At 44.7% G+C, this 22,513-nt stretch overlaps 1 protein-coding gene across 4 annotated transcripts in view; it reads left to right on the plus strand.

Moving 5' to 3' along the window:
- cyfip1 (cytoplasmic FMR1 interacting protein 1) overlaps positions 1–22,513 on the plus strand; it is a 247,007-nt gene that overhangs the window by 891 nt on the left and 223,603 nt on the right. The window lies entirely within an intron of this gene.

Raw genomic sequence — 22,513 nt, forward strand, 5'->3', positions numbered from 1 at the left:
AATTACACGAATGGGGCAGATCTGGTAATAGGGACAAAATTGAGAGTTGGGCGCTGTTAAGCTCTAAATGTCTAAAATTGCTACAGTATTTGTTTTTCAGAACAGTCTATGATATAAAAAGACAAGTGACATGCCCGCGATCTGAAATTAAAAAGTGGAAATGTATAGCAAAAAGACCTAACGTTGTGGTGTGACCTTTGACTCATGGAAGATTTGATGAAGGGTCCTATCTGAAATTTAATCTTTCTAATCCTGACCGCATTTTCTGCTTTTAATTATAATCGGACTGGTTTTATGATGAGTTTCCCTTACTTTGAATGAAGTTATTTTAAAACGATAGTACTCTTCAGAAGTTTAAACCCACCCCCTCTCAGTCCACCTATTTCATAATCTTGTGGTCTTTGTTTCCCAGCCCAGCTGCTCTGGAGCTGGCATTTTAGAGATGTGTTTTTAAGCTTTTACAGTGGAGGGGTAGTTTGGGGAGCGGGGTGGGGGTGCGAAGTTAAGCTATGGAGTGACTTATGGGTGATTTATTGGAGTGGCCGTCAAGCAAGTTACTACTTATATAAAAACAAAGTGCTGGAATTACTAAGCAGGACAGGCAGCATCTGTGGAGAGAGAAGCCAAGTTAACGTTTCAGGTCTGTGACCTCTCATCAGAATTCAAGTAAGCCAGTTGCTACTTATGTTTGGAAATATCAACAAAAAGTCAGACTAATTTGCCTACTCCCTTACTGCATTTTAATTGTAATTATTTAAATACTTTGTATGGTGGATCCCTTAAACCAGAATGCCGATTGATGAAGTAGACTGATGGATGAGATAATTAACATTTCATATTTGCCGCTTTGTATCGTGCTACTTGACACAAAAACGTTGTGTTGTGGAACTGTTGTTCCTCACCATGCACACAATTAGAATGGCAGCCTGGAAGCGTGGCAGTTGCTCAGTTCTGCTTATATTTAAATTGTGCAATATGTACTAAAATTCCAGATTTATTCACCGTATAGTGAATAAATATGGAATTGCAGTGATCTTGTTTTAATTAAAGATATTCCAAATGTTGAGGGTGTTCTTAAACATTCTTTAAATATTGAGAAAGGTACTTGATTAAGTGGGATGAGCCTTTAATCGTGAGTATTGGTGTATAAAGTAGCAAATTGTTCCCACAAAGGCTGATGTGAAGGGTCATACTAATCTTTGTAGGTGAAACTGTTTCCTATGTTGGTTCTGTCTTAAACACATAACTACATTTTCTCAAAAGTAGTGTCTGCTGTGGCTCAGTTGGTAGCACTCTTGCCTCTGAGTCAGAAGGCTATGGGTTCAAATCCCACTCCATGACTTGAACATGAAAGGCTGACACTTCAGTGTAGTACTGAGGGAGTGCTGTATTATGAGGTGCTGTCTTTCGGATGAAGTGTTAAACTGAGGCCTCGTCTTCCCTTTCCAGTGGACTTAAAAGACCCCATGGCATTATTTTGAAGAAGAGCAGGCGAGTTAGCCTTAGTGTTCTGGCCAATACTTGTCCCTCAATCAACAGTCACAAAAAATCTAGTCATTATCACATTGCTGTTTTGGGGATCTTGCTCTGTGCATATTGCCTGCCTTGTTTCCTGTATTACAACAGTGACTAGACTTCAAAGGTACTTAATTGGCTGTAAAGCATTTTGGAATGTCCTGAGGTCATGAAAGGCGCTATATAAATGCAAGTTTTATTTTTTAAAAATCTATCACAGTAAGACCTTTAATTTATTTCTTATAGTACTTGTAAGGTTTATGATAATTAGTTGTATATATTATGGGTTGTTGCCATTATCGAGAGCGCAAGTTACTGGTTGAATATTGGAATCTTTGGGGAGATCAGCTTTATCAGTATATGGGGAAAAAAGATTTTTGTTGGCACATCTAGTTTTTTTTTATTTTTTCATGGGATGTGGGCGTCACTGGCTTAGCCAGCATTTATTGCCTATCCCTAATTGCACTTGAGAAGTTGGTGGTGAGCTGCCGCCTTGAACTGTTGCAGTCCACGTGGTTTAAGTACACCCACAGTGCTGCTAGGAAGGGAGTTCCAGGATTTTGACCCAACGACAGTGAAGGAACAGCAATATATTCCCAAGTCAGGATTGTGTGTGGCTTCAAGGGGAATTTGCAGATGGTAGTGTTCCTGTGCATCTGCTGCCCTTGGTGGTGGAGGTTGCAGGTTTGGAAGGTGCTATTGAAGGAGCCTTGGTGAGTTGCTGCAGTGTATTTTGTAGATGGTACACTGCTGCCACTGTGCGTTGGTGGTGGAGGGAGTGAATGTTAAAGGTGGTGGATGGGGTGCCAAACAAGTGAACTGCTTTGTCCTAGATGGTGTCGAGCTTCTTGAGCTGCACTTATCCAGGCATATAGAGAGTATTCCATCACATTCCTTACGTGCCTTGCAGATGGTGGACAGGCTTTGGGGAGTCGGGAGGTGAGTTACTCACCACAGAATTCTCAGTCTCTGACCTCCTCTTGTAGCTACAGTACTTATATGGTTGGTTCAGTTCCATTTCTGGCCAATGGTAATCCCCAGGATGTTGAGAGTGGGGAATTCAGTGATGGTAATGCCATTGAATGTCGGGCAGATGGTTGGATTCTCTCTTGTTGGAGATGGTCATTGCCTGGCACTTGTGTGACATGAATGGCACTTGCAACTTAGCAGCACAAGCCTGAATGTAATTCAGGTCTTGATGAATATGGACACAGAATGCTTCAGTATCTGAGGAGTCGCGAATGGTGCTGAAAATGTGCAATCATCAGTGAACATCCCCACTTCTGACCTTATGATGGAGGGAAAGTCTTTCACTTTTCTATGTACAAAGTGCTGTTATGGAGTCCAGATTCTGGGATGATGGATCCCACTACACCTGTAAAATATGCACCTATTTCCGTTAAAGAACTTGGTACAACAATAAACTGCATATCACAAATTGTACCCCAAGGGAGGTTTTGATTTTACTTCAGTAGACAGGCAAATGATGATGAAATGAGTTTGTGTACAAATATTGCAAGTAGACTGATTTTTTTTTTTACTAAACAAATGATTATAGAAAGCCTAATGTGGCATGAAGCTGAAAATAGCTAGTCATTCAATCAAATGATTGTACTGCACTTGGGATATGGTAACAACCATAAAATGTTTTTGTTTATCAAACAGGTTTTAAAAAGAAAATAGACAAAAGGAGCCTAATTTTTGTCACTATTTGGTATAGGTCTGGATCTTTAAAAAAAAAGTTAGTGTAACATACTGGTGCACTTATCAAATTGAAGTATTACAAAACTAAAGCTGGAATGTTAATCTAAGTGAGGATAAACTATTATAATCTGTAAAAGTAAGTACAGAGTCCTGCATTCATTTATACTACGACAAACTGTTAAGGGATTTTAAAATAATTGAAATACTCTTTGCTACCCCACTCCTACTGAAATATTTATTTATGAGACATATATTTAAAAGTTCTGAAACAAAAGCAAAATACTGTGGATGCTGGACATCTCAAATACAGAAATAGAATGTTTCCATGCAGCATCCAGACTGTGCTTCTGGGTCCCAATGGTCTTCATATTTTGGGGTCTTGGCAGCCTTCTCCACAATGCCAGATTTTCAGTGCTTCCCTCCCCCTCTGCTATCTGCTGTAACGATTTACATCTCCTCTGACCTGTCTTTAGTTTCTGTACTTGTTTCATTATCACTGTCATCACTTTTGTCAGTTTTCACTCCTGCCCTCAAGCGGATCCTGACCGTGCCTTTTTGTTATTTCCTTGCCTCCGTTCTCCTGGCTCTGTACTTGGTTAGAAGTTGGTTATCTCTGACATTTTTCAGCTCTAATGAAATGTTATCTGAAATGCTAGCTCTGTTTCTTTTTCCACAGATGCTGCCTGACCTGTGTATTTCCAGCATTTTAACTTTTAACATTTGCATCAATACAGTGCTAATTTGGTGTTAACCACAATCAAACTGCATGATAATTTGCGAGTGAAGTTTCCTAACTGCTAGTATGTTGCATTTTAGCAAATGATATGAGACCACTGATGAATGTAGCATTTTCAACTTTTATCCCTTGCCAACTTTCTTTATATGGGAAATAAAAGCGGATATAGTGCCTTATTACATTGTTGGGACAGTGTAAAGTTCTTTACAATCAACAAATTGCTTTTGAAGTTCAGTCACTGGCTCCTACTTCAGGACTTGAGTGCACAAATTAGGCTGATGCTCCAGTGTTGTGCTGAGAGGACTACTGCATTGTTGGAAGTGGTGGTTTTTATATGCAATGCTAATGTGAAGACTTGTCATTTTTTTTCGTGATTAAACATCCTTTGATACCACTCAAAGGTGTGTGGGGTTCTCCCAGTGTCCTGGTCAATGTTCCTTCCTCCGCCAACACCAGAAAAAGAAAAGGGATTGATCATTCTCATTGCTGTGTGCAACAATTGGCTGCTGTGTTTGCCTACATAAGTCACTGCACTTAAAAAGTAATCCACTGTATGTGAAGTGATTTGAGACACCATGCCTATAATCATTTAAAATTAATCTTTTAACTTAATGCTGATCTCAGTGAGGATCTTTTTCCCTCACTTTTTCAATGTTTATGTGTAAACACTGTCTTATAATGCAAAAAACTTGCATTGGAGTGTAACCATGTTCTGAAATGATTGCCTCATGGGAAAGAAAGAACTTTTATGTAAATAACATCTTTCACGACCTTAGGCTGTCACAAAGAACTGTACAGCCAGTGCAGTACTTTGGAAGTCTAGTCACTAAACTTATGATGGAAGAAGCTAGATTAACTGATGAAAATGTCAGTGACTTTTATCTATCTGGCTATCAACTACCATTTTTTCCTGTTATAACAAACATTTAACCAGCACTTGGATGCTGCAGAGCGTTATTTATCTGACTAGTTGGTGGTGTGGGATCAGCAACTTGTTGGCTCTGCATTTTTCAAAACAGGTATGGATCTCAAATCACTACCTACAATATAAGAATGCTATTGTGCTAACTGCAAAATAGTTTGAATTAGTGCTAGAATCTTTTTCTTTTTTTTCTTTTTTTTCTTTTGGGCCTCCTTATCTCGAGAGACAATGGATACGCGCCTGGAGGTGGTCAGTGGTTTGTGAAGCAGCGCCTGGAGTGGCTATAAAGGCCAATTCTGGAGTGACAGGCTCTTCCACAGGTGCTGCAGAGAAATTTGTTTGTTGGGGCTGTTGCACAGTTGGCTCTCCCCTTGCGCCTCTGTCTTTTTTCCTGCCAACTACTAAGTCTCTTCGACTCGCCACAATTTAGCCCTGTCTTTATGGCTGCCCGCCAGCTCTGGCGAATGCTGGCAACTGACTCCCACGACTTGTGATCAATGTCACACGATTTCATGTCGCGTTTGCAGACGTCTTTATAACGGAGACATGGACGGCCAGTGGGTCTGATACCAGTGGCGAGCTCGCTGTACAATGTGTCTTTGGGGATCCTGCCATCTTCCATGCGGCTCACATGGCCAAGCCATCTCAAGCGCCGCTGACTCAGTAGTGTGTATAAGCTGGGGATGTTGGCCGCTTCAAGGACTTCTGTGTTGGAGATATAGTCCTGCCACCTGATGCCAAGTATTCTCCGAAGGCAGCGAAGATGGAATGAATTGAGACGTCGCTCTTGGCTGGCATACGTTGTCCAGGCCTCGCTGCCGTAGAGCAAGGTACTGAGGACACAGGCCTGATACACTCGGACTTTTGTGTTCCGTGTCAGTGCGCCATTTTCCCACACTCTCTTGGCCAGTCTGAACATAGCAGTGGAAGCCTTACCCATGCGCTTGTTGATTTCTGCATCGAGAGACAGGTTACTGGTGATAGTTGAGCCTAGGTAGGTGAACTCTTGAACCACTTCCAGAGCGTGGTCGCCAATATTGATGGATGGAGCATTTCTGACATCCTGCCCCATGATGTTCGTTTTCTTGAGGCTGATGGTTAGGCCAAATTCATTGCAGGCAGACGCAAACCTGTCGATGAGACTCTGCAGGCATTCTTCAGTGTGAGATGTTAAAGCAGCATCGTCAGCAAAGAGGAGTTCTCTGATGAGGACTTTCCGTACTTTGGACTTCGCTCTTAGACGGGCAAGGTTGAACAACCTGCCCCCTGATCTTGTGTGGAGGAAAATTCCTTCTTCAGAGGATTTGAACGCATGTGAAAGCAGCAGGGAGAAGAAAATCCCAAAAAGTGTGGGTGCGAGAACACAGCCCTGTTTCACACCACTCAGGATAGGAAAGGGCTCTGATGAGGAGCCACCATGTTGAATTGTGCCTTTCATATTGTCATGGAATGAGGTGATGATACTTAGTAGCTTTGGTGGACATCCGATCTTTTCTAGTAGTCTGAAGAGACCACGTCTGCTGACGAGGTCAAAGGCTTTGGTGAGATCAATGAAAGCAATGTAGAGGGGCATCTGTTGTTCACGGCATTTCTCCTGTATCTGACGAAGGGAGAACAGCATGTCAATAGTCGATCTCTCTGCACGAAAGCCACACTGTGCCTCAGGGTAGACGCGCTCGGCCAGCTTCTGGAGCCTGTTCAGAGCGACTCGAGCAAAGACTTTCCCCACTATGCTGAGCAGGGAGATTCCACGGTAGTTGTTGCAGTCACCGCGGTCACCTTTGTTTTTATAGAGGGTGATGATGTTGGCATCGCGCATGTCCTGGGGTACTGCTCCCTCGTCCTAGCACAGGCATAGCAGTTCATGTAGTGCTGAGAGTATAGCAGGCTTGGCACTCTTGATTATTTCAGGGGTAATGCTGTCCTTCCCAGGGGCTTTTCCGCTGGCTAGGGAATCAATGGCATCACTGAGTTCCGATTTGGTTGGCTGTATGTCCAGCTCATCCATGACTGGTAGAGGCTGGGCTGCATTGAGGGCAGTCTCAGTGACAGCATTCTCCCTGGAGTACAGTTCTAGGTAGTGCTCAACCCAGCGGTCCATCTGTTTGCGTTGGTCAGTGATTATGTCCCCCGATTTAGATTTGAGGGGGGTGATCTTCTTGATGGTTGGCCCAAGAGCTCTCTTCATGCCATCATACATTCCTCTGATGTTTCCGGTGTCTGAGGCCAGCTGAATATGGCTGCATAGGTGTTGCCAGTAGTCGTTTGCGCAACGCCTAGCTGTTCTTTGTGCAGTACTTCTGGCTGCTTTAAGTGCTGCGGATGTTAAATCGCTGGGGGCTTTCTTGTAGTTCAAAAGTGCAATGCGCTTAGCGGCTATGACAGGTTCCAGCTCTTCATTATGAGATTGAAACCAGTCTGCATTTCTCTTCGCACTTTTGCCGTAGGTGGTCAAAGCTGACTCATAGATGGCGTCTCTGATGTGGGCCCACTTGGTCTCAGCATCCCCTGTGGGAGTGTTTTGAAGGGCTGTTACAAGTGAATTTAGAAATTTTTGTAACAGCTGTGGGTGAGAAATTCTGCTCGTGTTGATGCGCGGGTGGCCCTTCTGCTTGGAATGATGCAACTTCTTTGGTCTGAGTCTAACCTTGCTGCACACCAGGGAGTGGTCGGTGTCGCAGTCCGCACTGTGGAAGCTGCGTGTGATTTGAACACTGTTTAAGGCGGCTCGCCTTGTGACAATGAGGTCTAGCTGGTGCCAACGACGTGATCTTGGGTGCCTCCATGAAACCTGGTGACAGGGTTTAGTGTGAAAGAACGAGTTGGTGATGCAGAGGTTATGATAGGTACACAACTCAAGCAGTCTCTGCCCGTTCTCATTCATCCTTCCAACGCCATAGCGCCCAAGGCAGGAGGGCCATGAGTCATGAATTAGTGCTAGAATCAGTGAACCTAAATGTTGAATATGTTTTGCATCATGCATGCCTTGAATGTGGTCTTATTGTATGCATCATTCTGCAGCTAGATAGTCATAGTCATACAGCACAGAAACAGGCCCTTCGGCCCATCGTGTCTGTGCCAGTCATCAAGCACCTATCTATTCTAATCCTACAAGACACAATAACCTTGTTTGAAAAGGACAGCTTAATTTTTAAACATCTTTATTTTTATTGTGCATATCTGTTGTATAAAAAATATCTGATGGGGACCAGTGGTTAACAGAAAAATTAATCAGACATTTTGCTGCAGGATATTACAACATTTGTATGTTACATAATGTTTACCACTTGTAGTTGATTTTCTGTAAATCACAGATCCCCAACTTGTACTTTTAGTGTAATAGCCCTATTGGATCACTGTATTACCACTGTTTTATTTGAAATATAAGCAGCTGTGATTCAATATGTTACTGTTTGTGACTTTTCCTCAGTCCACTGTGAATTGTCGAGTGCCACCTCTTGGGCAGTTCCCCAATCCTGAGATTGTTTGCAGCCTTTTTGGATGTTGAATCAACTCGGCACTTGTTAAAGTTATATTGACCATCCAGGAGTACCTCATTCTGAAATTGATCCATGGATGATATTGAGGCGTGTTGGGGAGAAATAACTGTTGTTTGGAAATTCAAACTAACCGCACTTAATTTCAATAAAAGGAGGAACCTCATGCTGTCAATAGCAAACACTGGCATAGATAAATCATGGGAAGTGGACTGCCCAAATCAAAGTTCTAGAAATACACAGATCCATCAGTGTCATTTCTTATTTTTGAAGTTGATAGTACTGTTTATATCTCCTGCACTACCTTTATTTCAGATTTTCCGGGGTGTCAGTTTTTGTTTTAACATCAAAAAAGACCTTGCATTACTTATAAGAAGTGTTCTTTTAAAAAAGAACTGCACCGATAATCAACCAATGTGTGTTCCTGGAAGTCATTTTAATAAACCACCAACTGATGTCAGTTGAAGGAATTATTTAAAGTGTAGATATATTTTCAATGCTTGCAATATGAAAGGGAGCTGCCCTTACTGTTTCAGTTCCATTAAGACTGTAAGTAACTCTAAAATGCACTTTGCTATGGGAACAAGAGGAGCCCAAGAATCTCGAGTAACTGGACAGGCTGTACTTCTCATTATGTTGCTTGCTGAATGTGATATCTGTATAAATAAGATTCTGTCACTGCCTGCTAGACTAGAAGTCTTGTAAATGCATGTATAGTGTTGTAGTATAGCATATCCTGGTATTGCATGTTGTTTTGGTGGGTAGGGGAGAAATATTTTTCCTTCATTTTTTCCCTCTTCATAGGACCCTCAAGCCTATTTTACATGATTGAATGGAATGGTCTGATCTATATTTTCTTCTACCCTTACTCAACATAACTCTATCGCACTCAGTCTTGAATTTTTCAATTGACCTAGCCTCAAAACTTTAGGGGAGAGTTCCATATTTCCACTTGTCTTTGTGTAAAGAAGTGTTTTTTGACGTCTTGCCTGAATGCCTAGCTCTAATTTTTCGGTTATTCCCCCTTGTTCTGGGTTCTCACCAGCGGAAATAGGGTAGGTAGGGTAGAAACGATCAAATCCTTTATTCATATATTTTTATTCATTCATGGGATGTGGGCGTCGCTGGCTAGGTCAGCATTTATTACCCATCCCTAATTGCCCTTGAGAAGGTGGTGGTGAGCTGCCCTCTTGAACTGCTGCAGTCCATGTGAGGTAGGGACACTCACTGTGATGTTAGGAAGGGAGTTCCAGGAATATGACCCTGCAACAGTGAAGGAACGGTGACATGGTTCCAAGTCTGGGAACACCTCAATTAGATCATCCCTAATCTTCAATATTCAAGGGAATACAAACCCAGTCTAGGCAATCTGTCCTTGTAATTTAACTTCCTTATCATTCAGCTGAATCTGCACTGCACCCCCCTTCAAGGCAATATATCCTTCCTGAAGTTTGGGGTGCCCGGAACTGAATACAGTACTTCAGATGGGGTATCTGTCCAGTTGTATCATTTCCACCCCTTTGTCTTACAGCCCTCTTGAGACTAAAGTCAACATTTCATTAATTTTTTTAATTAATTTTTGTAGCTGACCACTAGCTTTTATTGAGATCTGTATTTGGACCCCTACAAGTACTGGAGCATTGTGTCCAATTCTGGGCACCATACTATAGGAAGGATGTGAAAGCGTTGAAGAGGCTGCAGAAAGATTTATTAGAATGGTTTGGGGATGAGAGCCTTAAGTTAAGAGGATAGATTGGCGAAGCTGAGGCTATTTTCTTTGAAGAGAAGGCTGAGAGTACATTTAATAGAGATGCTCAAAATCATGAGGCACTGGGACAGACTAGATAGAGAGGAGCTGTTTCCATTGGCGGAAGGGTTGAGAACCAGAGGACACTTATTTAAGGTGATTGGGGAAAAAAAAGAGGCACCATGAAGAAAAACTTGTTTTATTCAGTGAGTGGTTAGGATCTGGAGTACACTGCCTGAGAATGTGGTTGTGGCAGATTCTGTCATGGCTTTCAAAAGGGAATTAAATAATTATCTTTCTTTTCTTTTGGGCCTCCTTATCTCGAGAGACAATGGATACGCGCCTGGAGGTGGTCAGTGGTTTGTGAAGCAGCGCCTGGAGTGGCTATAAAGGCCAATTCTGGAGTGACAGGCTCTTCCACAGGTGCTGCAGAGAAATTTGTTTGTTGGGGCTGTTGCACAGTTGGCTCTCCCCTTGCGCCTCTGTCTTTTTTCCTGCCAACTACTAAGTCTCTTCGACTCGCCACAATTTAGCCCTGTCTTTATGGCTGCCCGCCAGCTCTGGCGAATGCTGGCAACTGACTCCCACGACTTGTGATCAATGTCACACGATTTCATGTCGCGTTTGCAGACGTCTTTATAACGGAGACATGGACGGCCGGTGGGTCTGATACCAGTGGCGAGCTCGCTGTACAATGTGTCTTTGGGGATCCTGCCATCTTCCATGCGGCTCACATGGCCAAGCCATCTCAAGCGCCGCTGACTCAGTAGTGTGTATAAGCTGGGGATGTTGGCCGCTTTAAGGACTTCTGTGTTGGAGATATAGTCCTGCCACCTGATGCCAAGTATTCTCCGAAGGCAGCGAAGATGGAATGAATTGAGACGTCGCTCTTGGCTGGCATACGTTGTCCAGGCCTCGCTGCCGTAGAGCAAGGTACTGAGGACACAGGCCTGATACACTCGGACTTTTGTGTTCCGTGTCAGTGCGCCATTTTCCCACACTCTCTTGGCCAGTCTGAACATAGCAGTGGAAGCCTTACCCATGCGCTTGTTGATTTCTGCATCTAGAGACAGGTTACTGGTGATAGTTGAGCCTAGGTAGGTGAACTCTTGAACCACTTCCAGAGCGTGGTCGCCAATATTGATGGATGGAGCATTTCTGACATCCTGCCCCATGATGTTCGTTTTCTTGAGGCTGATGGTTAGGCCAAATTCATTGCAGGCAGACGCAAACCTGTCGATGAGACTCTGCAGGCATTCTTCAGTGTGAGATGTTAAAGCAGCATCGTCAGCAAAGAGGAGTTCTCTGATGAGGACTTTCCGTACTTTGGACTTCGCTCTTAGACGGGCAAGGTTGAACAACCTGCCCCCTGATCTTGTGTGGAGGAAAATTCCTTCTTCAGAGGATTTGAACGCATGTGAAAGCAGCAGGGAGAAGAAAATCCCAAAAAGTGTGGGTGCGAGAACACAGCCCTGTTTCACACCACTCAGGATAGGAAAGGGCTCTGATGAGGAGCCACCATGTTGAATTGTGCCTTTCATATTGTCATGGAATGAGGTGATGATACTTAGTAGCTTTGGTGGACATCCGATCTTTTCTAGTAGTCTGAAGAGACCACGTCTGCTGACGAGGTCAAAGGCTTTGGTGAGATCAATGAAAGCAATGTAGAGGGGCATCTGTTGTTCACGGCATTTCTCCTGTATCTGACGAAGGGAGAACAGCATGTCAATAGTCGATCTCTCTGCACGAAAGCCACACTGTGCCTCAGGGTAGACGCGCTCGGCCAGCTTCTGGAGCCTGTTCAGAGCGACTCGAGCAAAGACTTTCCCCACTATGCTGAGCAGGGAGATTCCACGGTAGTTGTTGCAGTCACCGCGGTCACCTTTGTTTTTATAGAGGGTGATGATGTTGGCATCGCGCATGTCCTGGGGTACTGCTCCCTCGTCCCAGCACAGGCATAGCAGTTCATGTAGTGCTGAGAGTATAGCAGGCTTGGCACTCTTGATTATTTCAGGGGTAATGCTGTCCTTCCCAGGGGCTTTTCCGCTGGCTAGGGAATCAATGGCATCACTGAGTTCCGATTTGGTTGGCTGTATGTCCAGCTCATCCATGACTGGTAGAGGCTGGGCTGCATTGAGGGCAGTCTCAGTGACAGCATTCTCCCTGGAGTACAGTTCTAGGTAGTGCTCAACCCAGCGGTCCATCTGTTTGCGTTGGTCAGTGATTATGTCCCCCGATTTAGATTTGAGGGGGGTGATCTTCTTGATGGTTGGCCCAAGAGCTCTCTTCATGCCATCATACATTCCTCTGATGTTTCCGGTGTCTGAGGCCAGCTGAATATGACTGCATAGGTGTTGCCAGTAGTCGTTTGCGCAACGCCTAGCTGTTCTTTGTGCAGTACTTCTGGCTGCTTTAAGTGCTGCGGATGTTAAATCGCTGGGGGCTTTCTTGTAGTTCAAAAGTGCAATGCGCTTAGCGGCTATGACAGGTTCCAGCTCTTCATTATGAGATTGAAACCAGTCTGCATTTCTCTTCGCACTTTTGCCGTAGGTGGTCAAAGCTGACTCATAGATGGCGTCTCTGATGTGGGCCCACTTGGTCTCAGCATCCCCTGTGGGAGTGTTTTGAAGGGCTGTTACAAGTGAATTTAGAAATTTTTGTAACAGCTGTGGGTGAGAAATGCTGCTCGTGTTGATGCGCGGGTGGCCCTTCTGCTTGGAATGATGCAACTTCTTTGGTCTGAGTCTAACCTTGCTGCACACCAGGGAGTGGTCGGTGTCGCAGTCCGCACTGTGGAAGCTGCGTGTGATTTGAACACTGTTTAAGGCGGCTCGCCTTGTGACAATGAGGTCTAGCTGGTGCCAACGACGTGATCTTGGGTGCCTCCATGAAACCTGGTGACAGGGTTTAGTGTGAAAGAACGAGTTGGTGATGCAGAGGTTATGATAGGTACACAACTCAAGCAGTCTCTGCCCGTTCTCATTCATCCTTCCAACGCCATAGCGCCCAAGGCAGGAGGGCCATGAGTCATGGTCGGCCCCAACCCTGGCATTAAAGTCCCCCAGCAGGAATAGGTGTTCGGTGTTGGGGATGCTGCTAATGATGTTATGGAGTTGTTCATAGAACTGGTCTTTAGCTTCAGGTGCGGAACAGAGTGTTGGAGCATAGATGCTGAGTAGGTGTACTGGACCAGAGGTGGTGAGCAGTCGGATGGACAGTATGCGTTCCGAGCCATTTGAGGGAGGCTCTATCATGCTGAGCAAGGAGTTTCTGATGGCGAAGCCCACTCCATGCTGTCTTGGTTCTTCAGGATCCCTGCCCTGCCAGAAGAAGGTGTAGTCTTGCTCTGCTAGAGAGCCACTCGCGGGGAGGCGAGTCTCCTGAAGTGCTGCAATGTCCACATTGAGTCTACTGAGCTCGTTGTTAATGATGGCGGTCTTCCGAGAATCGTTGATTTGTGTAAGGTCTTCCGACAGGCCAGGACACATAGTTCTGACGTTCCAGCTTGCAAAGCGAAGGGCTGGTACCTTCTTTCCTTTTTTCATGTTGTTTGGTGCGGTGTATCAGTCCACCTTTCGGGCAATGACCCTGAGCTCCAAGCACCCATTGAAGCAGGCAGACTGTGGCGGGACAGAACCTTATTGACCGGGGGCTGCCCGGTTTGAGGCGGGCGGTAGCTGTCCAGTGAGGTGCAATGACCTCTCCCACCGACAAAGGCAACCCGTGGCGCCCAGTTTCTACGCCAATTTATCTGGACTTATAACCCGTAACTGCTGCCTTCCGTGTTGTTTCAGTCGCTGTGAGGCAACTATGGAGTGACCTCTCCATGGCGCATGCCTGGGCAAATTTATGGAGGTTGAGAGTTGCCCAGTCGTCAAAACCCCCCTCTCGGCCTTTCTGGTGGGGTCCAAAGGAGTGCAGGACACGACGTTTGGCACCAGTATGGCTGCAGGAACTGCCGGAAACATGCCAAAGGTGACACATGACCGCCTACGGGGTTCCGCTCCGGATTTTCTGTTAGGGTTTACTCCCTTAGCCTTGGTCTCTCCCGAGACGCCCACAAGGCAGTGGGGTTGTTGGGGCCCCTACACAGGTGTAGGATGGTGCCGGTGGGAGGAGGGGATGCAAGGGGGAGGGGTAGAGGGAGGGGGTGGGGGGGTGCAGGGGAAGGGGGTGCGGGGTGAAGATGGTGCGAGGGGGGGCGGGCTGGGACGGGGTTGTGAGGGGGTGAGCTGAGAGGGTGGAGCAGGGAAGGGGACGGGGGTGGGGGGGGTGGAAGGTGGGTAAGGGGGGGAGGGGGGGTGGAATCTGGTGCAGGTAATAAGCCATTTCCTCAGTGCCCACCATCGACGTCCGGAAAGCTCATCCACGTCCTTCGGGAGGTGAAGCATCATTTGGCAGACTTAGAGGTGATTACATTTGCTAAGGGTTTTTTTTTTGCAGTGGTTTAAATAAAGGCATGCAGCATTGCCGACAGTGCGCTGCAGATGCTCTCCGAGCCATCTCCCGCGGGCGCTTTGAAGTTGCGGCCGGGGGGGGCCGTTCGTGGATGTTTTGGGTGTTCGGGGCACCTTTTCACAGGACTTCTCTCGGGTCCCGCTGCTCCTTCTTCACCTCAATGGACTTACCGCATGCCGTGGCTGCAGACACTCTGGACTGTGAAGACAGCAGGATCGGAGATTAAAGTATCGGCAGCTGTTCTCGTCAGTTTCATCCGGATCAATTTCATTGAGAAAACAAAGAGCAGGTGTGGCTGGGGGAGGGCAGTGGGCCCAGGTAACATACACTAAACTAACTGTTAACTTTTAGATAGGGCTAAAATGAACTGATTTAAAGAACCAGGGGAATTTAAACAGTTTAAGAGGGCAGATTGGGGGAGAAAACGTTAGGGATGGGAGCAGATGGCCATGGATAGAGTTGAACAGCAAGGGAGCTTCCTAGGGAGCTTCCAGCCCAGGAGCCATCTTGAAAGGTAAGTCACTTACCAAAAGGGAATTAAATAATTATCTAAAGAGAAAATATTTGCAGGGCTATGGTGAAAAGGCAGGGGAATGGAACAAGCTTAGTAACTGTTATAAGAACCAGCACGAATGGCGACCTCCTGTACTCTAACCATTCTATGGTTCTAAATCTCTGCTCATCCACAGTTTAGCTTCTCATCATTTAGAGAATGCTCTTATCTATGTTTCTTGAGTCCAAAATAGGTGACCTCACACTTCCACACATTGAATTCCATCTTTCAGTTTTGCCCATTCGCTTAATCTATCAATGTCCCTTTCAGATTTTCTGCTTCCATCCACTCTATTGAATAAGCTACTCTTAGTAGTGTTAGCAAACTTGGATATGTGGCTGTCTATTCCTTCACCCAAGTCATTTATAAATGTGAAAAGCTGTGGCCTCAGTACAGATCCTTAGGGGATACCACTTGTCACACCCTGCCAATTGAAGTACATATCCATTATCCTTATGTTTCTTACCTCCTATTGAATTTACTATCCAAGCCAGTGGGTTGCCTTCATTTCCACGTGCCCTCAATTCGGAACCTTGTCAAAAGGATTCTGGAAGTCGATATGTTTAAAATCCATAGACACTCCCTTATCTATTATGCGAGTTACCTCCTCAAAAAAAAAAGTTCAGCTAGGTGTGATGGGGATGACTTACCCTGTATCTCTTGAACCACTTCCAGAGCGTGGTCGCCAATATTGATGGATGAAGCATTTCTGACGTCCTGCCCCATGATGTTCGTTTTCTTGAGGCTGATGGTTAGGCCAAATTCATTGCAGGCAGCCGTAAACCTGTCGATGAGACTCTGCAGGCACTCTTCAGTGTGAGATGTTAAAGCAGCATCGTCAGCAAAGAGGAGTTCCCTGCTGAAGACTTTCCGTACTTTGGACTTCGCTCTTAGACGGGCAAGGTTGAACAACCTGCCCCCTGATCTTGTGTGGAGGAAAATTCCTTCTTCAGAGGACTTGAACGCATGTGAAAGCAGCAGGGAGAAGAAAATCCCAAAAAGTGTGGGTACGAGAACACAGCCCTGTGGATAGGAAAGGGCTCTGACATTCCATCTTCGCTGCCTCCGGAGAATACTTGGCATCAGGTGGCAGGACCATATCTCCAACACAGAAGTCCTCGAGGCGGCCAACATCCCCAGCTTATACACCCTACTGAGTCAGCGGTGCTTGAGATGGCTTGGCCATGTGAGCCGCATGGAAGATGGCAGGATCCCCAAAGACACATTGTACAGCGAGCTCGCCACTGGTATCAGACCCACCGGCTGTCCATGTCTCCGCTTTAAAGACGTCTGCAAATGTGACATGAAATCCTGTGACATTGATCACAAGTCGTGGGAGTCAGTTGCCAGCGTTTGTCGGAGCTGGCGGGCAACCATAAAGGCAGGGCTAAAATGTGGCGAGTCGAAGAGACTTCGTAGTTGACAGGAAAAAGACAGAGGCGCAAGGGGAGAGCCAACTGTGCAACAGCCCTGACAAACAAATTTCTCTGCAGCACCTGTGGAAGAGCCTGTCACTGTAGAATTGGTCTTTATAGCCACTCCAGGCACTGCTTCACAAACCACTGACCACCTCCAGGCGCGTATCTATTGTCTCTCGAGATAAGGAGGCCCAAAAGAAGAAGAAGACCCTGTATCAATCCACGCTGGCTCTCTGATCAGCTCAGATTCGTTGACAACCGCTCAGTCACTCTGTCCCTGATATCAGTTGTGGGGAAGTTACTAGAATCTGTTAAACCAAAAAGCCTATAATTTCTTTATTTCTCCTACTGTTTTTAAATAATCAAGTGATATCAGCATTTTTCCAATCCAAGTGACAATTCCTGAATGACGAGGTTTAGATGATCATGACTAATGCATCAACAATTTCCTTACCACCTACTTTTAGTATCCTGGAGTGGAAACCATTGTGTCCTGGAGATTTGTCAATCTTTAATCTCATTTGTTTTTACTTGTATTGAATGTGGTTAGTTCCACCTCTTGAGTTATTTTCAGTTTTCCCTTGGATCTCTGGTACTTTATCCTCATCCTCAAGGAAAGAAAGACTTGCATTTATATAGTGATTTTAAAAACAACCAGATGTCTCCAAGCACTTTGGACAGCCAATGAAGTACTTTTTGAAGTGTAGTCACTGTTGTAATGTAGAAAACGTGACCGCAAGTATGTGCACAACAAACTCCCACAAATAGCAGTGTGATAGTGACCAGATAATCTGTTCTTGTGATGTTGATTGAGGGATAAATATTGGCCAGGACACCAAGGAGAACTCCCCTGCTGTTTGAAATAGTGCCATGGGATCTTTTACATCCATCAGAACAAGCAGATGGGGCCTCGGTTTAATATATCTGAAAGATGGCACCTCCAACAGTGCAGCGTTCCTCAGTAATGCGCTGGAGTATCAGTCTTGATTTTTGTGCTCAAGCCACGGAGTGGGACTCAAACCCGGTACCTTGTGACTCAGAGGCGAGAGTGCAATCAACTGAGCCACAGCTGAAGCAACTACTGTGAAGATTGTTTTGGAGTAACTATTTAGTAAGTCTTAGCATTTCAATATCACCGGTGTCTGCAATGAATGGACCACATTACTCTTAGCCAACCACTTAATATATTTGTGCAAATCTTTTGTGTTGCTCCTGATACTCTTCGCAAGCTTTTCCTTGCATTCCTTTTTGCAGGTCTGCTACTTTCTATCCCTTTGCTTTTTTTTCCTCTTTCCCAGTCCACGAATTCTCTTGTTCTTTGCCTTGATATAAGCCCTTTCTTTTAGTTTTGTACTATTCTATTTCACTTCCCTTGTTGACCAAGATTGTTTAATTACACAATAGAACTCTTGTCCTTAAGGGGGATGTACAGATCTTGTATTCTACCAAATATGTTTTTCTACCAAATGCCTGCCACACTCCATCCATAGTTTTAGCTGTTAATAATTATGTCTAGTCTATTGTGGTCAATTCTTGCCTCATCCCTCCAAAGTCAAACTTGTAATCTTGGTTTGTGAGTCACCCTTCTCTCTCAAACCTGATAATGAATTCTATCATATTATGGTCACCGTGAGCTAGATGTTCCCTTACTGTTTAGATTATTGACTAATTCAGGATTATTTATTACTGAATCTAAAATTGCCCATTCTTTTGTTGGTTCAAGAACATATTGTTGCAGAAAATTGTTTTGAATACACTCCAGGAATCCGCTGCCTTTGGAACTTGAGCTTGTTGTGCTTTCCCCAGTCTGTAAAAATTAAAATGTCTCATAGCAAGCTTCTCTCATCTCTGTGTTTATGTATCCCACTCCTCTATCAGTGCTATCTGGAACAAGCCCCACCAAAATCTTGCATTCTATTTCTCAATTCTACCATAGTGTTCGACTGCCTGCTCACCCATACTGATACTCTAAGTTTATAATAATGTCCTTTATCAATATTGCTGCTTTTCCTCTTCCAATTTCCCTGTCCTTTCTAAAGACCTTATAACGTGGAATATTTATTTTCCAGTCATGCATTGTTTGTAGCCAGGTCTCAGTTTAATTTGGCAATCCTGCCCTTGTGTTGTTTGTAACATATTTTAACTTGCCACATTCCTTCTTCTGAAGGCACTGATTCATGCTGGAGTATGATTCCATGAATGCCTTCAAATACCTTTTCCAGTAGCTGCTGTTCGTTCACATGTGCTGCTAGATGATATGTATTGATGGACTATTCTTTCTATGAATTTTTCATTAGAGCAGCCAGATGATCAAGGGCAGAAATTCTGGCTTTTTAAAAAAATTTGCTTGAGTAGGGTGATGTGCTGAGATCCCTGTATTTTTTTTTATCAATAAAAAACCCTGCATATTCTCGCTTGTAGTGGTAATTGTGAAATAGTGTGCAGCGCTCCATTTTTTTTTAAATTTTGCAATGCAGATACTACGCATCCGCAATAACTTTGTATTGTTGAGATTGTACTGTTCCTCTGATCTTGAGGTGTCAACCAGAACTTTGTAGATGGACTTGGACTGCACTCTTGGGAAACTCAAACTAGTGTAAGGAGCCCACTTGGTAGAGAGTCTTGAACCCCCAAGGCATTAGTGGTGAGTTGCATCGGCAGTTTTGTGATGATGCATGCCCAAAGCAACTTTACGCTAAACAAAACTGAGAGCATAATTGCGCAGTAAATGGAATCTGAACATGGACACGTAGAGCGTGAACCTGAGTGGCAGCAGCAGGAGGTGCGATGGCAGCAACAATAAATAAAGAGACCAGGACCCTGGATGCACAGAGCACGGAGCTGATCACTGGAAGCAGCAACATGTATAGCGAGAGAGAAGGGTCCTTGGGGTGGCGAGGGGGGGAGGTGGGTGGGGTTGGGGAAACAGTGTGGACCTGAGTGGCAGTAGCTTATTCAGTGAAAAAAACATTGAGCGACATTACAGGGCAATGGGGAAATGATTGGCTGGTGAGTATTATTGTTGTCTTTATTTCTCTACTGAGGGCAGTGGGTTAAACTAAGACATTTAATTAATTGCTTAATATGTTTTTAAGTTTGGTAAGTTTTAAATTTGGTCTAAATAAGTCTTACATTTTATTTAACTTAACCTCCCTATAACATAAAGTGATAGCACAAGGGAGGGGCTGATTGGTGAGTGTATTTATTTAAGTGTTAGGTCAGTTAATGGTCTAATTAATAGAGGCAAGGCAGGGCACCTTAGTTTCATTCGATATACATCTTTTTCCACGTGGGAACTCCAGGGAACGTCTCATGCAGTACGTGTTGCCAGCTGGAGGAGTTTGAGCTTTAGGTTTCGGAGTCTGAGCAGCAACTGGCATCACTGTGGTGCATCCGCGTGGTTAAGAAGTACATGGATAGGATGTTTCTGGATGCTGTCACCCTGCAGCTTAAGCATGTGCAGGCAGAGCGGGAATGGATGACCGCTAGGCAGGTAGTGCAGGAGACCCCAGAGTGCATCTTGCTGTCCAGCCGAACTGAATACTGATAGTGATGATTCCTCTGTGCAGCCAGAGCCAAGACCACAGCTGGCTCCCTTTTACAAGGGAGAAAACAGGAGGATGATGGGGGATTCTATGGTGAGAGTAACAGACAGACGTTTCCGGGGCAGCAGACATGAATCAAGGATAGTACTCTAGTGCCAGGGTCAAGAATGTCACTGAGTGGTTGCAGAGCACTCTGAGGCAGGAGGGGTGCACAGCCAGGAGTCGTAGTCCATATTGGTACCAAGGACAGGTAGAAAGAGGGATGAGGTCTTGCAGGTAGAAATAAGGGAGCTATGAAAGAAAGTAACAAGCAGAACCTCAAAGGTAGTAGTCCACAGATTATTCCCGGTGCCACATGCCGGTGAGTATAGAAATAGGATGGAGCGTATGAATACGTGGCTAGAGGGATGCTGCAGGGAGGGTTTTAGATTCCTGGGACATTGGGCTTTATTAAAAGGGCATGGAGTACAAAAGCAAGCAAGTTACCGTGAACCTTTATAAAACACCGGTTCGCCCTCTACTAGAGTATTGTGTCCAATTATGGATACCGTACTTGAGGAAGCATGTGAAGGCATTAGAAAGGATGCAGAAAAGATTTATGCAAATGGTTCCAGGGATGAAGGAGTTCAGCTATGTGGTTGGATTGGAGAAGCTGGGGCTGTTCTTAGAGAAGAGAAGGTTGAGAGGAGTTTTGATATAGGTGTTCAAAATTATAAGATGTCTGGACAGAGTAAATAGGGAGAAAGTGTTCCCATTGGCAGAAAGGTCGAGAACCAGAGGACACTGATTTAAGACTATTGGCAAAAGAACCAAAGGTGACATGAGGGAAAACTTTACTCAGTGAGTGGTTAAGGATCTGGAATGCACTGCCTGAGAATGTGGTACAGGCAGATTCAATCATTGCTTTTAAAAGGGAATTGGATAATTGTCTGAATAGAAAACAATTTGCAGGGCTATGCGGAAAAGGCGGGGGGGATTGCTTGCTCTTGCAGAGAGTTGGCATGGATATGACGGGCTGAACGGGCTACCTTCTACACTGTAACTGGTCCATGCTTCTAAAACTCTCAGTTTGCTTCTACTTTAGGAAGTTTGAGACTGAATTTTGGAAGTACTTAACTCCCAACTTTTTTATCTGATTTGGTTATATGACGTGACAATTTGCATGGATGCTTTTTTCTTAAATAGGAAAAGATTACACTTTAATGGCCTGTTAATTTTGGATTTAAAAATTCTTTAGTGGCTGTGCCATGAGCCTTTGGGAAAGGTGAGGATATGTCTGCAGGGCTTTCTTTTTGGTCACGAGGCAGAAAACACTGCTTTTGGTTATGGATCAAGAATTTTGATCTTGGTAGACACTTCAAGTGTTATAGAAGGAATGCATGCTCATCACTCTCAACTATCATTTCGAGAAAATTTCAGTGCAGACCTTTTGGTGGTGCAGCATGTTGGAGCCCCAGCATATGTTGTCATAAAGCTGTGAGATGTGGTGGTTTCCTGCATTGCTGAATTACTGATAGCTGTTCAGGCATACAGAGCAGAGGCCAAGTGCCTCCCCATTCTGGAGCAGAGAGAAATTCAAGTAGAGGCTGGCACTGTGCAGCTTGTATACCTCAAGCTTTAAGGTAGCATTGGTGGGAAGGAGGGGTTAAAAGTTTGCCTGTGCTTTTAGATATAGTTGGTGTTCATTTTTGTCCATCTGGGAGCTGCCTGTTCCTATGTGGTAGCTTGCACTTGAAGAAAAACACATTGTGCTCCTCTGCTATTCAAAATAATATCTGGATAGAGACCAGGAAAATGAGAGAAATTCATCATTAGCAGGTCACTTACAATTTACTGATGCTGCATAACAAAGTTATGGATAGATTGAGCGGGAAGATCAAATTCCTTTGAGTGCCCAACTATAGTAGTTTGAGACCTTTTCTCTTGGCTAAAAATTTACTTAGGAAGTTGTGAGAGATTACCTCCAGAATGGAGTCTTAATATACTTCTGCTTGGCACCAGCTGGTGTATGACTGCAGCCCACCTTGAAGCCAAGTTTAACAACAGTGTCATTATCCATTTAAAGTGTATTTATTTTTTATTTAGAGATACAGCACTGAAACAGGCCCTTTGGCCCACCGAGTCTGTGCCGACCATCAACCACCCATTTATACTAATCCTACATTAATCCCATTACCCTCTCACATCCCTACCTTCCCTCAATTCCCCTACCATCTACCTATACTAGGGGCAATTTATAATGGCCAATTTACCTATCAACCTGCAAGTCTTTGGCTGTGGGAGGAAACCAGAGCACCTGGCGAAAAACCACGCAGTTACAGGGAGAACTTGCAAACTCCGCACAGGCAGTACCCAGAATCGAACCCGGGTCGCTGGAGCTGTGAGGCTGTGGTGCTAACCACTGCGCCACTGTCCCTG

This window comes from Heterodontus francisci, chromosome 6 (genome assembly GCF_036365525.1).
Source record: "Heterodontus francisci isolate sHetFra1 chromosome 6, sHetFra1.hap1, whole genome shotgun sequence".
In the NCBI taxonomy this organism is placed as follows: Eukaryota; Metazoa; Chordata; class Chondrichthyes; order Heterodontiformes; family Heterodontidae; genus Heterodontus; species Heterodontus francisci.